This window comes from Amia ocellicauda, unplaced genomic scaffold, assembly GCF_036373705.1.
Source record: "Amia ocellicauda isolate fAmiCal2 unplaced genomic scaffold, fAmiCal2.hap1 HAP1_SCAFFOLD_83, whole genome shotgun sequence".
Classification (NCBI taxonomy): domain Eukaryota; kingdom Metazoa; phylum Chordata; class Actinopteri; order Amiiformes; family Amiidae; genus Amia; species Amia ocellicauda.
The window spans coordinates 83,552-98,565 of record NW_027103009.1 but is presented as its reverse complement, the minus strand read 5'-3'; the positions used below and the strand labels follow the sequence as shown (position 1 = coordinate 98,565).

At 43.7% G+C, this 15,014-nt stretch overlaps 2 non-coding genes and 17 pseudogenes across 2 annotated transcripts; all 19 read left to right on the top strand.

Moving 5' to 3' along the window:
• The first annotated feature begins 1,224 nt into the window (after positions 1-1,224).
• On the top strand, positions 1,225-1,343 carry LOC136744334 (uncharacterized; annotated as a pseudogene).
• Positions 1,344-1,558: 215 nt separating this feature from the next.
• On the top strand, positions 1,559-1,677 carry LOC136744296 (uncharacterized; annotated as a pseudogene).
• A 215-nt stretch (positions 1,678-1,892) lies between these two features.
• Positions 1,893-2,011, top strand: LOC136744129 (5S ribosomal RNA). The gene has a single exon (XR_010815931.1). It is a non-coding gene; the product is annotated as a 5S ribosomal RNA (ribosomal RNA).
• A 209-nt stretch (positions 2,012-2,220) lies between these two features.
• On the top strand, positions 2,221-2,339 carry LOC136744297 (uncharacterized; annotated as a pseudogene).
• A 215-nt stretch (positions 2,340-2,554) lies between these two features.
• LOC136744339 (uncharacterized) lies at positions 2,555-2,663 on the top strand (annotated as a pseudogene).
• Positions 2,664-2,876: 213 nt separating this feature from the next.
• LOC136744344 (uncharacterized) lies at positions 2,877-2,995 on the top strand (annotated as a pseudogene).
• Positions 2,996-3,211: 216 nt separating this feature from the next.
• LOC136744409 (uncharacterized) lies at positions 3,212-3,330 on the top strand (annotated as a pseudogene).
• A 214-nt stretch (positions 3,331-3,544) lies between these two features.
• On the top strand, positions 3,545-3,663 carry LOC136744427 (uncharacterized; annotated as a pseudogene).
• Positions 3,664-3,877: 214 nt separating this feature from the next.
• Positions 3,878-3,996, top strand: LOC136744382 (uncharacterized; annotated as a pseudogene).
• A 542-nt stretch (positions 3,997-4,538) lies between these two features.
• Positions 4,539-4,657, top strand: LOC136744332 (uncharacterized; annotated as a pseudogene).
• Positions 4,658-4,871: 214 nt separating this feature from the next.
• Positions 4,872-4,990, top strand: LOC136744426 (uncharacterized; annotated as a pseudogene).
• Positions 4,991-5,204: 214 nt separating this feature from the next.
• On the top strand, positions 5,205-5,323 carry LOC136744381 (uncharacterized; annotated as a pseudogene).
• Positions 5,324-5,865: 542 nt separating this feature from the next.
• Positions 5,866-5,984, top strand: LOC136744331 (uncharacterized; annotated as a pseudogene).
• Positions 5,985-6,198: 214 nt separating this feature from the next.
• Positions 6,199-6,317, top strand: LOC136744425 (uncharacterized; annotated as a pseudogene).
• A 213-nt stretch (positions 6,318-6,530) lies between these two features.
• On the top strand, positions 6,531-6,649 carry LOC136744380 (uncharacterized; annotated as a pseudogene).
• Positions 6,650-7,190: 541 nt separating this feature from the next.
• On the top strand, positions 7,191-7,309 carry LOC136744420 (uncharacterized; annotated as a pseudogene).
• Positions 7,310-7,525: 216 nt separating this feature from the next.
• Positions 7,526-7,644, top strand: LOC136744173 (uncharacterized; annotated as a pseudogene).
• A 217-nt stretch (positions 7,645-7,861) lies between these two features.
• LOC136744279 (uncharacterized) lies at positions 7,862-7,980 on the top strand (annotated as a pseudogene).
• A 6,482-nt stretch (positions 7,981-14,462) lies between these two features.
• Positions 14,463-14,577, top strand: LOC136744449 (U5 spliceosomal RNA). The gene has a single exon (XR_010815980.1). It is a non-coding gene; the product is annotated as a U5 spliceosomal RNA (small nuclear RNA).
• The last annotated feature ends 437 nt before the right edge of the window (positions 14,578-15,014 follow it).

Below are 15,014 nucleotides of genomic sequence, written 5' to 3'. Positions count from 1 at the left end.
GGTCAAGACAATCTCCTGAACTCCAAACTGAATGTCTGAATGGGAATGAAAGGTGATTTAAGCAATTTTGAGCGTGGCATGGTTGTTGGTGCCAGACGGGCCGGTCTGAGTATTTCACAATCTGCTCAGTTACTGGGATTTTCACGCACAACCATTTCTAGGGTTTACAAAGAATGGTGTGAAAAGGGAAAAACATCCAGTATGCGGCAGTCCTGTGGGCGAAAATGCCTTGTTGATGCTAGAGGTCAGAGGAGAATGGGCCGACTGATTCAAGCTGATAGAAGAGCAACTTTGACTGAAATAACCACTCGTTACAAACGAGGTATGCAGCAAAGCATTTGTGAAGCCACAACACGTACAACCTTGAGGCGGATGGGCTACAACAGCAGAAGACCCCACCGGGTACCACTCATCTCCACTACAAATAGGAAAAAGAGGTGAGACATTCAGATGGTAGAGTCTGAATTTGGCGTAAACAGAATGAGAACATGGATCCATCATGTCTTGTTACCACTGTGCAGGCTGGTGGTGGTGGTGTAATGGTGTGGGGGATGTCTTCTTGGCACACTTTAGGCCCCTTAGTGCCAATTGGGCATCGTTTAAATGCTACGGCCTACCTGAGCATTGTTTCTGACCATGTCCATCCCTATTTGACCACCATGTACCCATCCTCTGATGGCTACTTCCAGCAGGATAATGCACCATGTCACAAAGGTCGAATCATTTCAAATTGGTTTCTTGAACATGACAATGAGTTCACTGTACTAAACTGGCCCCCACAGTCACCAGATCTCAACCCAATAGAGCATCTTTGGGATGTGGTGGAACGGGAGCTTCGTGCCCTGGATGTGCATCCCACAAATCTCCATCAACTGCAAGATGCTATCCTATCAATATGGGCCAACATTTCTAAAGAATGCTTTCAGCACCTTGTTGAAGCAATGCCACATAGAATTAAAGCAGTTCTGAAGGCGAAAGGGGGTCAAACACAGTATTAGTATGGTGTTCCTAATAATCCTTTAGGTGAGTTCATCGTAGCTCTTAATACTCTCTTTCTGTCTGGAGGAGATATAATTGAAGTATTGTACACGTACCCGGCTACTTTCAACACCCATTGCTGCACTGATATTTTTCCCTCCATTTTTCTTTATCCATTTTTTTTTTGCTGGAAGTTCCGTCAATACCCGTCAGCCTTTAAGAGACATCATGCAGCCAGGCCTCTTGGCTTGCGGCCACACCGTCCTGAACGCGCCCGATCTCGTCTGATCTCGGAAGCTAAACGGGGCAAGGGCTCGTCAGTACTTGGATGGGTGACCTCCTGGAGATATCAGGTGCTGCAAGTTATTTCGTCTCCTGGGTAACTTTATCGTAGCTCTAAATACTCTCTTTCTGTCTGGAGGAGATATAATTGAAGAATTGTACACATACCCGGCTACTTTCAACACCCTTTGCTGCACTGATATTTTTCCCTCCATTTTTCTTTTTTCTTTTTTATTTAGCTGGAAGTTCCGTCAATACCCTCCAGCCTTTAAGAGACATCATGCAGCCAGGCATCTCGGCTTGCGGCCACACCATCCTGAACGCGCCCGATCTCGTCAGATCTCGGAAGCTAAACGGGGCAGGACCTGGACAGTACATGAAAGTGAGACCTCCTGGAAATACCTGGTGCTGCAAGCTTTTACGTCTCCTGGGTAACTTTATCGTAGCTCTTAATACTCTCTATCTGTCTGGAGGAGATATAATTGAAGTATTGTACACGTACCCAGCTACTGTCAACACCATTTGCTGCACTGATATTTTTCCATCCATTTTTCTTTTTTTTTTTTTTTTTTGCTGGAAGTTCCGTCAATACCCGCCAACCTTTAAGAGACATCATGCAGCCAGGCCTCTCGGCTTGCGGCCACACCGTCCTGAATGCGCCCGATCTCGTCAGATCTCGGAAGCTAAACGGGGCAGGGCCTGGTCAGTACTTGGATGGGAGACCTCCTAGAAATACCAGGTGCTGCAAGCTTTTTACGTCTCCTGGGTAACTTCATCGTAGCTCTTAATACTCTCTTTCTGTCTCCAGGAGATATAATTGAAGAATTGTACATGTACCCGGCTACTTTCAACACCCTTTGCTGCACTGGTATATTTCCCTCTATTTTTCTTTTTTTTTTTGCTGGCAGTTCCGTCAATACCCGCCAGCCTTTAAGAGACATCATGCAGCCAGGCATCTCGGCTTGTGGCCACACCATCCTGAACGCGCCCGATCTCGTCAGATCTCGGAAGCTAAACGGGGCAGGAACTGGTCAGTACTTGAATGTGAGACCTCCTGGAAATACCTGGTGCTGCAAGCTTTTACGTCTCCTGGGTAACTTTATCGTAGCTCTTAATACTCTCTCTCTGTCTGGAGGATATATAATTGGAGAATTGTACACGTACCCGGCTACTTTCAACACCCTTTGCTGCACTGACATTTTTCCCTCCATTTTTCTTTTGTCTTTTGTATTTTGCTGGAAGTTCCATCAATACCCTCCAGCCTTTAAGAGACATCATGCAGCCAGGTCTTTTGGCTTGCGGCCACACCGTCCTGAACGCGCCCGATCTCGGAAGCTAAACGGGGCAGGGCCTTGTCAGTACTTGGATGGGAGACCTCCTGGAAATACCTGGTGCTGCAAGCTTTTTACGTCTCCTGGGTAACTTTATCGTAGCTCTTAATACTCTCTCTCTGTCTGGAGGATATATAATTGGAGAATTGTACACGTACCCGGCTACTTTCAACATCCTTTGCTGCACTGATATTTTTCCCTCCGTTTTTCTTTTTTTTTTTTTTTGCTGGAAGTTCCGTCAATACCCGCCAACCATTAAGAGACATCATGCAGCCAGGCTTCTCGGCTTGTGTCCACACCGTCCTGAAAGCGCTCGATCTCGTCAGATCGCGTAAGCTGAACGGGGCAGGTCCTGGTCAGTACTTGGATGGGTGACCTCCTGGAAATACCAGGTGCTGCAAGCTTTATACGTCTCCTGGGTAAGTTTATCATAGCTCTTCATTCTCTTTTTCTGTCTGGAGGAGATATAATTGAAGAATTGTACACGTACCCAGCTACTTTCAACACCCTTTGCTGCAGTGGTATTTTTCCCTCCATTTTTCTTTTTTCTTTTTTCTTTTGCTGGAAGTTCCGTCAATACCCTCCAGCCTTTAAGAGACATCATGCAGCCAGGCCTCTTGGCATGCGGACACATTGTCCTGAACGCGCCCGAACTCATCAGATCTCGGAAGCTAAACGGGGCAGGACCTGGTCAGTACTTGAATGTGAGACCTCCTAGAAATACCTGGTGCTGCAAGCTTTTACGTCTCCTGGGTAACTTCATCGTAGCTCTTAATAGTCTCTTTCTGTCTGGAGGAGATATAATTGAAGTATTGTACACGTACCCGGCTACTTTTAACACCCTTTGCTGCACTGATATTTTTCCCTCCATTTATCTTTTTTCTTTTTTTTTTGCTGGAAGTTCTGTCAATACCCTCCAGCCATTTAGAGACATCATGCAGCCAGGCCTCTTGGCTTGCGGCCACACCGTCCAGAATGCGCCCCATCTCGTCAGACCTTGGAAACTAAACGGGCCAGGGCCTGGTTAGTACTTAGATGGGTGACCTCCTGGAAATACCAGGTGATAAAAGCTTTTTACGTATCCTGTGTAACTTTATCGTAGCTCTTAATACTCTCTTTCTGTCTGGAGGAGATATAATTGAAGTATTGTACACGTACCTGGCTACTTTCAACATCCCTTGCTGCACTGATATTTTTCCCTCCGTTTTTCTTTTTTTTTTTTTTTTGCTGGAAGTTCCGTCAATACCCGCCAACCATTAAGAGACATCATGCAGCCATGCTTCTCGGCTTGTGTCCACACCGTCCTGAACGCGCTCGATCTCGTCAGATCGCGTAAGCTGAACGGGGCAGGTCCTGGTCAGTACTTGGATGGGTGACCTCCTGGAAGTACCAGGTGCTGCAAGCTTTTTACGTCTCCTGGGTAACTTCATCGTAGCTCGTAATACTCTCTTTCTGTCTGGAGGTGTTATAATTGAGGAATTGTACACGTACCCGGCAACTTTCAACAGCCTTTGCTGCACTGATATTTTTCCCTCCATTTCTCTTTTTTTTGCTTGAAGTTCCGTCAATACCCGCCAGCCTTTAAGAGACATCATGCAGCCAGGCTTTTTGGCTTGCGGCCACACCGTCCTGAACGAGCCCGATCTTGTCATATCTTGGAAGCAAAACGTGGCAGGGCCTGGTCAGTATTTGGATTGGTGACCTCCTGGAAAAACTAGGTACTGCAAGCTTATTACGTCTCTTGGGTAACTTCATCGTAGCTGTTAATAATCTCTTTCTGTCTGGAGGAGATACAATTGAAGAAATGTACACGTACCCGGCAACTTTCTAACACCCTTTGCTGCACTGATATTTTTCCCTCCATTTTTCTTTTTTCTTTTTTCTTTTGCTGGAAGTTCCGTCAATACCCTCCAGCCTTTAAGAGACATCATGCAGCCAGGCCTCTTGGCATGCGGACACATTGTCCTGAACGCGCCCGAACTCATCAGATCTCGGAAGCTAAACGGGGCAGGACCTGGTCAGTACTTGAATGGGTGACCTCCTAGAAATACCTGGTGCTGCAAGCTTTTACGTCTCCTGGGTAACTTCATCGTAGCTCTTAATAGTCTCTTTCTGTCTGGAGGAGATATAATTGAAGTATTGTACACGTACCCGGCTACTTTTAACACCCTTTGCTGCACTGATATTTTTCCCTCCATTTATCTTTTTTCTTTTTTTTTTGCTGGAAGTTCTGTCAATACCCTCCAGCCATTTAGAGACATCATGCAGCCAGGCCTCTTGGCTTGCGGCCACACCGTCCAGAATGCGCCCCATCTCGTCAGACCTTGGAAACTAAACGGGCCAGGGCCTGGTTAGTACTTAGATGGGTGACCTCCTGGAAATACCAGGTGATAAAAGCTTTTTACGTATCCTGTGTAACTTTATCGTAGCTCTTAATACTCTCTTTCTGTCTGGAGGAGATATAATTGAAGTATTGTACACGTACCTGGCTACTTTCAACATCCCTTGCTGCACTGATATTTTTCCCTCCGTTTTTCTTTTTTTTTTTTTTTTGCTGGAAGTTCCGTCAATACCCGCCAACCATTAAGAGACATCATGCAGCCATGCTTCTCGGCTTGTGTCCACACCGTCCTGAACGCGCTCGATCTCGTCAGATCGCGTAAGCTGAACGGGGCAGGTCCTGGTCAGTACTTGGATGGGTGACCTCCTGGAAGTACCAGGTGCTGCAAGCTTTTTACGTCTCCTGGGTAACTTCATCGTAGCTCGTAATACTCTCTTTCTGTCTGGAGGTGTTATAATTGAGGAATTGTACACGTACCCGGCAACTTTCAACAGCCTTTGCTGCACTGATATTTTTCCCTCCATTTCTCTTTTTTTTGCTTGAAGTTCCGTCAATACCCGCCAGCCTTTAAGAGACATCATGCAGCCAGGCTTTTTGGCTTGCGGCCACACCGTCCTGAACGAGCCCGATCTTGTCATATCTTGGAAGCAAAACGTGGCAGGGCCTGGTCAGTATTTGGATTGGTGACCTCCTGGAAAAACTAGGTACTGCAAGCTTATTACGTCTCTTGGGTAACTTCATCGTAGCTGTTAATAATCTCTTTCTGTCTGGAGGAGATACAATTGAAGAAATGTACACGTACCCGGCAACTTTCTAACACCCTTTGCTGCACTGATATTTTTCCCTCCATTTTTCTTTTTTCTTTTTTCTTTTGCTGGAAGTTCCGTCAATACCCTCCAGCCTTTAAGAGACATCATGCAGCCAGGCCTCTTGGCATGCGGACACATTGTCCTGAACGCGCCCGAACTCATCAGATCTCGGAAGCTAAACGGGGCAGGACCTGGTCAGTACTTGAATGGGTGACCTCCTAGAAATACCTGGTGCTGCAAGCTTTTACGTCTCCTGGGTAACTTCATCGTAGCTCTTAATAGTCTCTTTCTGTCTGGAGGAGATATAATTGAAGTATTGTACACGTACCCGGCTACTTTTAACACCCTTTGCTGCACTGATATTTTTCCCTCCATTTATCTTTTTTCTTTTTTTTTTGCTGGAAGTTCTGTCAATACCCTCCAGCCATTTAGAGACATCATGCAGCCAGGCCTCTTGGCTTGCGGCCACACCGTCCAGAATGCGCCCCATCTCGTCAGACCTTGGAAACTAAACGGGCCAGGGCCTGGTTAGTACTTAGATGGGTGACCTCCTGGAAATACCAGGTGATAAAAGCTTTTTACGTATCCTGTGTAACTTTATCGTAGCTCTTAATACTCTCTTTCTGTCTGGAGGAGATATAATTGAAGTATTGTACACGTACCTGGCTACTTTCAACATCCCTTGCTGCACTGATATTTTTCCCTCCGTTTTTCTTTTTTTTTTTTTTTGCTGGAAGTTCCGTCAATACCCGCCAACCATTAAGAGACATCATGCAGCCATGCTTCTCGGCTTGTGTCCACACCGTCCTGAACGCGCTCGATCTCGTCAGATCGCGTAAGCTGAACGGGGCAGGTCCTGGTCAGTACTTGGATGGGTGACCTCCTGGAAGTACCAGGTGCTGCAAGCTTTTTACGTCTCCTGGGTATCTTCATCGTAGCTCGTAATACTCTCTTTCTGTCTGGAGGTGTTATAATTGAGGAATTGTACACGTACCCGGCAACTTTCAACAGCCTTTGCTGCACTGATATTTTTCCCTCCATTTCTCTTTTTTTTGCTTGAAGTTCCGTCAATACCCGCCAGCCTTTAAGAGACATCATGCAGCCAGGCTTTTTGGCTTGCGGCCACACCGTCCTGAACGAGCCCGATCTTGTCATATCTTGGAAGCAAAACGTGGCAGGGCCTGGTCAGTATTTGGATTGGTGACCTCCTGGAAAAACTAGGTACTGCAAGCTTATTACGTCTCTTGGGTAACTTCATCGTAGCTGTTAATAATCTCTTTCTGTCTGGAGGAGATACAATTGAAGAAATGTACACGTACCCGGCAACTTTCTAACACCCTTTGCTGCACTGATATTTTTCCCTCCATTTTTCTTTTTTCTTTTTTTTTTGCTGGAAGTTCCGTCAATACCCTCCAGCCTTTATGAGACATCAGGCAGCCAGGCTTCTCGGTTTGAAGCCACACCGTCCTGAACGCGCCCGATCTCGTCATATCTCAGATTCTAAACGGGGCAGGGCCTGGTCAGTACTTGGATGGGTGACCTCCTGGAAATACCAGGTGCTGCGAGCTTTTTACGTCTCCTGGGTAACTTCATCGTAGCTCTTAATACTCTCTTTCAGTCTGGAGGAGATATAATTGAAGAATTGTACACGTACCCGGCTAATTTCAACACCCTTTGCTGCACTGATATTTTTCCCTCCATTTTTCTTTTTTCTTTTTTTTTTTGCTGGAAGTTCCGTCAATACCCTCCAGCCTTTAAGACACATCATGCAGCCTGGCGTCTCGGCTTGCGGCCACACCGTCCTGAACGCGCCCGATCTCGTCAGATCTCGGAAGCTAAACGGGGCAGGACCTGGTCAGTACTTGAATGTGAGACCTCCTGGAAATACCTGGTGCTGCAAGCTTTTACGTCTGCTGGGTAACTTTATCGTAGCTCTTAATACTCTCTATCTGTCTGGAGGAGATATAATTGAAGTATTGTACACGTACCCAGCTACTGTCAACACCCTTTGCTGCACTGATATTTTTCCATCCATTTTTCTTTTTTTTTTTTTTTTTTCTGCTGGAAGTTCCGTCAATACACTCCAGCCTTTTAGAGACATCATGCAGCCAGGCCTCTTGGCTTGCGGCCACACCGTTTTGAACGTGCCCGATCTCGTCAGACCTTGGAAACTAAACGGGCCAGGGCCTGGTTAGTACTTGGATGGGTGACCTCCAGGAAATACCAGGTGATGCAAGCTTTTTACGTCTCCTGGGTAACTTTATCGTAGCTCTTAATACTCTTTATCTGTCTGGAGGAGATATAATTGAAGTATTGTACACTTTGTCTTAGGGACAGTCTGGCTAGCAGTGACTGAGTGGTTGACAGACGACAAGCAACGGAATGTACGTGCTCTGTGATGTCATAGCAGTCAGCTGAGAGAGGCTCGTGATGTCATCGCTGAGCTGTCTGTCTGTCTGTCTGTCTCTCTCTCTCTCTTTCTCTCTCTCTCTCTCTCTCTCTCTTCCTCTCAATTCAATTCATTTGTATTGTCAAAGCAATTGGACATACATACATTCATACATACATATATATATATATATATATATATATACATACATACATACATCCATACATGCTAGAAAGTCATTACTATGTTATCTTAAAGGCTAACTAAGCAGAACATATATCATTATAGAACAGAGTTCATAGGTCAACACATGGTTTTAGGGAACAGGCACGTAGGTCATACCGTTTGACATTGTCTCTAAGGTTCTCATCGTAAATAACAAACAGAAATCAAACTATCTTCTGGGCTGACCTTCTAGCTTGACCGTATCTTTCTTAAGTATACAAGAGAGAAAAACAGGTGTAAGAAAATAATTTCTAATTTTCCTTCTACACATATATACATACATACATACATATGTAGCGTTATGTTGGGTGTATTTGGATAAGAGCATTTGGGCTCTGAGCTGAAGCACTGTTCTAAAGAAGACCTCTCCCCCCCCAAAGTTATCAGATTTCCTTAGCTCATCAGCTTGGAACTGGTTTGCATCAAAGTGACAGTTTTGGGGAGGATGGCACCGAGAAGAGGCCAAATAGTTTGGAATTCTGCTATGAGATGTCTGGAGAAAGGGGCCTGTAGGTGATAAAAACTCTTTGAAGTGGATGAGAGCCGAAATCCCGACATAGAGCTACGAACCCAGGCCAACCGGCATTTCCAAAAGATGGCATGGATTGACATCAGTCATAAATAAAGCCTCCCTCCAATAGGACACTGGGGGCTGAAACCGAAATCCAATCTCAAGAACTCAGGGACCAATCACCTACTGATCTGACAGACTATAAGGAACAGCGGACAGTCTTTCTCTCTCTCTCTCTCTCACCTGAACCAGAAACTCGCTGCCACAGCTCAACCTGTAGCTCTGTTGCCAGAACCGGAATCAGAAACCAACCAAGTCTTTGCCGGCAACAGAAGAGTTAAACTGGGAGAAGGAGATTGAGCGAATAATTATTTTAAAGGACTTTATTAAATAAATAACTTTACAGACCCACCTGATCAGTGGAGTTTTACAGCTGGACAATTGACTAAGTCGACTGAATACCAAAGTGTCAGTCACTTAAATAGCTATTTGAGTCTTAAGAAACTTGACCCTTGGAACAAACAGGGCCCTGCTTTCCTCAAAGACTTTGTCTTCAAGTAACTACGGTGGAACCCTGCTTACAAAGAAGATTTTGTGCACAACCTTGGAGCCTTCAAACCAATGGAAAATCTGTTTGGAAAAGACTCTACATTCGCGAAACCCCAACTTCCAGGTGCATCGACTGAGTGGAAGTTCTTGGACAAAGCCGAACCGGACTGCCTTTGTTCCAAACCACACGGACCTCGTGCCGTGTGCTGTTATCTGAGCCCGAAGCCAGAGAGGCCTCTCTGCGACGAAGTTCACATAAGTTTAACAGTTTGGAGTTTGTGATTCATGACATTTGAGAAATCAATTAGAAATGTTAATCTGTGATTCATAACTCTAGAATGTGTAATATCATTTAGTTTTCTTAAATATAAATGTGAGTTGCATTAAACTGTTTTGTTGATAATTTTAGAAATAAAATCTGTCAACGCCGAGAAATATCTTCTCATTCCTGTTTAACTGTTTAGTCTGAAATTGACACAAGTTAATAGACATTAGATTATTGGTGGCCCTGCCTATCCTCAATCATTGAATAATAATCAGTTAAGGGAAATTGTGGTAACAAATAGGATCTTTCTCGGCACCTAAACGTAAATGAGACTGATATATATATAACGAGAAGTTACCTGACATAAATACTAACCTGCGTAGTTATTTAATGTCTGACTAATAATACTAACGAGAGACTCACCTTCGTCTTACTAACCGGTATTGTAGTCAATGTGTTTATAACCTTTTTTGTTTAACGATTTGTTAAACGGAATGTACGTGCTCTGTGCTGTCATAGCAGTAAGCTGAGAGAGGCTCGTCATGTCATCGCTGAGCTGGCTGGCTGGCTCTCTGTGTGTGTGTGTGTGTGTGTGTGTGTGTGTGTGTCTCTCTGTCTGTCTGTCTGTCTGTCTCTCTCTCCCTCTCAATTCAATTCATTTGTATTGTCAAAGCAATTGGACATGCATACATACATACATACATATATATGGAAAATAAACAATACGTGTACATCTCTTTCTGCATTAGTGGTGCCCTCACAGATGTGCAAGTTACATGACAGACAGACAGACAGACACACACACACTTTCACACACAGACAGACAGACACAGACACACACAGACACACACACACACATACTTTGACAGACAGACAGACAGACACACGCATATTATGGGTCTTTGTTGGGTAGTGAAATGGGTAGCATCAGTCGCAGTGTGGGTAATGTCAGGGAGCCAATCATAGTCCCCGTTATTTGCATATCGTGGCGCAAAGCATTCTGGGAAAAGTAACTTAACACGTTTAGTCATGTATTTGTCCATAGTTTACACATGAGATGAAAGAGACAGTATGACGTATTGAGCACCTAGGATTCCTCATGTGTATGTGAGGGGCAGAGGAACCGGATCCCAAGTGTGCGTCCCAGGTGCTATAGGTTTCAAAGCATGCAGGGGAATAGGCACCCCACCCTGACACCTATAGAAGACTGGATAGGGAGATATAAATAGCAATGGGGAGACTCTTGTACTTGGTGTGGCTCTATCCATATAGTGGGGCCAGCAGGTGCAGCAATAGAAGCTCAGCCTGGGGAGACTGGATTTAGCATTTCCTCTCCATTTTGATAACTATCCATAATCATTTCTGCAAAATACTTCTATGATACCTATGTATGTTTTTTACTTGTACTATATTATACTATCAAGTATCAGTGTACACATACAATGTGACCTGTTACATTAATACAGAGGCCACGGAAGGCCAGATCACTAATAGCCACTGTCCCCTGATATTACACTTTTTTACAATCACTTTGGCACTCATTTCAGAACCTTGATGTCATTTTTCAAAACTCTTGACACTAAACTCACACCCGATGATCAAAATGCACATTTTTCAAAACTCTAACACTTTTTTACAATTGCTTGGATACAATACACATCAACCTCAGATCATTTGTTCATTGAACTAAAATGACACAACTTAACATCAAAGTATTACCATTTCAAAATGCAATTCACACATTACATCTGAGATCACTGTCTATTCATTTCATTACAAAGATCTAACTATCAATTGATACAGCTGCTCAAAATGATAAGTGACTGTTGCATTACTCTTAATGCATAATTTTATGGAAACTGACAAACAATATTCCATGTTTCGATCATGAAAGTTTCAGGATAATGAGATCCATTGACATCAATAAACGAGGAGCATGAACCAGTTGGACTACATTATCTATGGATGTAATATTTCATCATCATTCATCATCATGTAGCACTTTTCCACACCATGTGTGCAGTGTGGAAGGAAAGTTAGAAATTTTTTCTCTAATACCTGTTTTTCTCTCTTGTATACTTAAGAAAGATAAGGTCAAGCTAGAAGGTCAGGCCAGAAGGTAGTTTGATTTCTGTTTGTTATTTACGATGAGAATCTTGGAGACAATGTCAAACAGTATGATTGAAGTGCCTGCTCCCTAATCCATGTGTTGATCTATGAACTCTGTCCTATAATGATATAAATTCTGCTTAGCTAACTTTTAAGATAACATAGTAATGACTTTCTGATTATAACCAGCTCTTTGATTTTTGTGTATAAAAGCTCTGACTGTTAAAATGAAGGCAGAGCGACTTTGGGATCTACTTGAGTCACTGTTCCTCTCCACGCTGCGTGTATTAAAGGCATTGCAACTAACGCTCCAACCTGGTTGAAGATGATTGTTCTTCCACATCAGATTTGACATTACTGTATGTATGCAGGCCCTTGTAATTGCTTTTCCAATACTGCCAACTGGTTATTGATGATTGATTTCACATTGTGGTACGAGTATCGAGTGAAATGAGTGCTATCCACCCCAGCAACACAGTGATAACATGGAGCCGGCAAGTCATCCAGGTCACAATAGAGGTCAAGCAGTGGGAGGAGGAAGACGTGGTGGTCAAAGGAATGGAAGGGGACATGCACCCCTTCTGAGAGGTGGTCGTGGGCCTCGTCATAGAGGAGGGCTTAGGCCTCACCAGAGAGGCAGCCATGGGCCTCATTTGAGAGGTGTTGGGGGAACGTGGTAGAGGACAAGGCCACGGACCAGACAGCGGCAGCAACAGCAAATAGTGTCCAGTGAAATCCGAGAAATAGTTGTAGAGCATGTTGTAAATCATGGCATGACCATGACTGAGGCAGCTACAATGATTCAATCAAACCTCAGAATCAACTCAGGATCAACTGTGGCCTCAATCATCAGAAATTTCCGTACTGAGAAGCAGCAAGTCTTCAGCATGCACTAAACATTAGGCTACTCTCAATTGTCAAATGACTGTATACTGCATACCAATGTGTAGCACAGAGTATAGTGTGCCTTTTGAAAGAAATGCAGACAGAGTGAAGCAGCTGATGACTGAGTATGTTCAGGTATGTTCAGTTTCAAGATGCCTCTTGTGAAAAATGGTTGTGAGAACCTGAACCTGAACACAGGGCTGATGGAAATTTAGAAGTACAGTAATCAATCCTTTGTTTTGCTTTTTACACTAAGCCAGGTGAGGAACACTGCAGTTGACATTTTACTGTAGTTTTGTTCTTTTTTGTAGCTAATTATTGTTGCATGGATTCAAAGAAACCTATGGTGTGATTTGATTGTATTGCATCAATACATTTCAGATTTTGTTCAATGATTCCACTGTGTCTGTAGTATTCTCTCTACTAGTCCTTTTACAGTGATGTATTTATGTGTAGTACCATAATGAAACATGTATCACATATTTTGTACTACAATATTTAATGATTGTACGAACAACTACACAGTGAAACTATCGGTATCTTCTGTGTTACTATGTTACTATGGTATTTCATGATAAATTAGTTATTTGAACCAACAAGTCTGCAAGTGCAAGGTTTCTTTAAAGATATGAAAGGCTGTCCAATGTTCAAAACATTGTATTGTGCAGTGTTACAAGTGATGACCGTTTTGAGTTTTGTGTCTAGAGTTTTGAAAAATGACATCAAGGTTCTGAAATGAGTGACAAAGTGATTGTAAAAAACTGTATATTCATCCTATTTAATGTGCTCTTTTAAAATGTACTTTTCTTTTTTATGTTGCCATTTCTGTTCTACCAATGTTTCAGTTGTTAGCCAAAGATTGACAGAGTACATCTCATACACACAGGCCAGACAGCAAGGATTTCTTTTTGAAATTCAATTACAAATGCTGCATGAATTCATCAATACGATTAGAGCTCCTGAAAACTCACTTAACAGCATCTCATTAGCAGTGAAAAGAAACCAAGAAAGTTGGGACAGTCGACTATTTACCACTATGTAACATCACCTTTTCTTTTAATAACACTTATTAAGCACTTGGGCACTGAAGACACCACTTGGTTAAGTTTAGCAAGCGGGATTTTCCCCCATTCATCCATTATGCATTTCCTCAGCTGCGCAACTGCACAGGGCCTTCGTTGTCTTAATTTGCACTTCATAGTGCGCCACACATTCTCAATTCGGAGACAGGTCAGGACTGCAGGCAGGCCATGCTAGCACCCGCACTCTCTGCCTACGCAACCATGCGCTTGAAATCTGGGCAGAATGTGGTTTGGCGTTATCCTGCTGAAAAATGCAGGGACGTCCCTGGAAAAGATGATGTCTGGATGGCAGCATATGTTGCTCCAAAATGTGTACATCTCTTTCTGCAAAAATGGTGCCCTCACAGATGTGCGAGTTACATGACAGACAGACACTCATACACACTGTCACACCCACACACACACACACACTTTCACAGACAGACACATGCACACACACTCACTTTCACACAGAGACAGACACACAAACACAGAGACAGACACACACACTTACAGACACACACACACACACTCACTTTCACACAGAGACACACAAACACATACACTTTCACACAGACACACACACACATACATACATACATATATAAGGAAAAGAAACAATACATTTAAAAATCACAAAAAGATGTAATAAAGTACAGAAAATCTAAATGTAATAAAATGTGATCTTTAATACACACAAATATGTATGGCTGGTCGGATGTGTCTTGGACTCGGGTTCCTCTTCATTACGTATAATGCTTTTGCCTTTTGCTATAGCTTTCCGTGGAGGGGATCGTGGGTGAGTTTGTACCATTCTTGGGAGGCTCTGCCTTGTTGGGGCGGAGCTGTGATCCAGGTGAACAGCAGATCGGACATAGGTGGGCATGTGGGCGGAGGAGGAAGGCCGGTCAAGCAAATAAGCTTGCTAAGGTACGCAGCAGCAGCAAGCAGCCCCACCATCCAGTCAGCCAGCCAGTCTGGCTGGCAGTGACTGAGTGGTTGACAGACGGCAAGCAACGGAATGTACGTGCTCTGTGATGTCATAGGAGTCACCTGAGAGAGATGTTTGTGATGTCATCGCTGAGCTGGCTGGCTCTGTGTGTCTTGCTGGCTGTGTGTGTGTGTGTGAGAGAGAGAGAGACTTTTTGACTTTTATCAGACTTCATTGCCTGTTTGCAACACGCAATAATTCATACAAAAGAAAATAAATAAATAAATAAAAAATAGTGTTCCCCTTTGTTTGTCTCCCCCCAACAAGCATTAACTCCGCCACTGATCT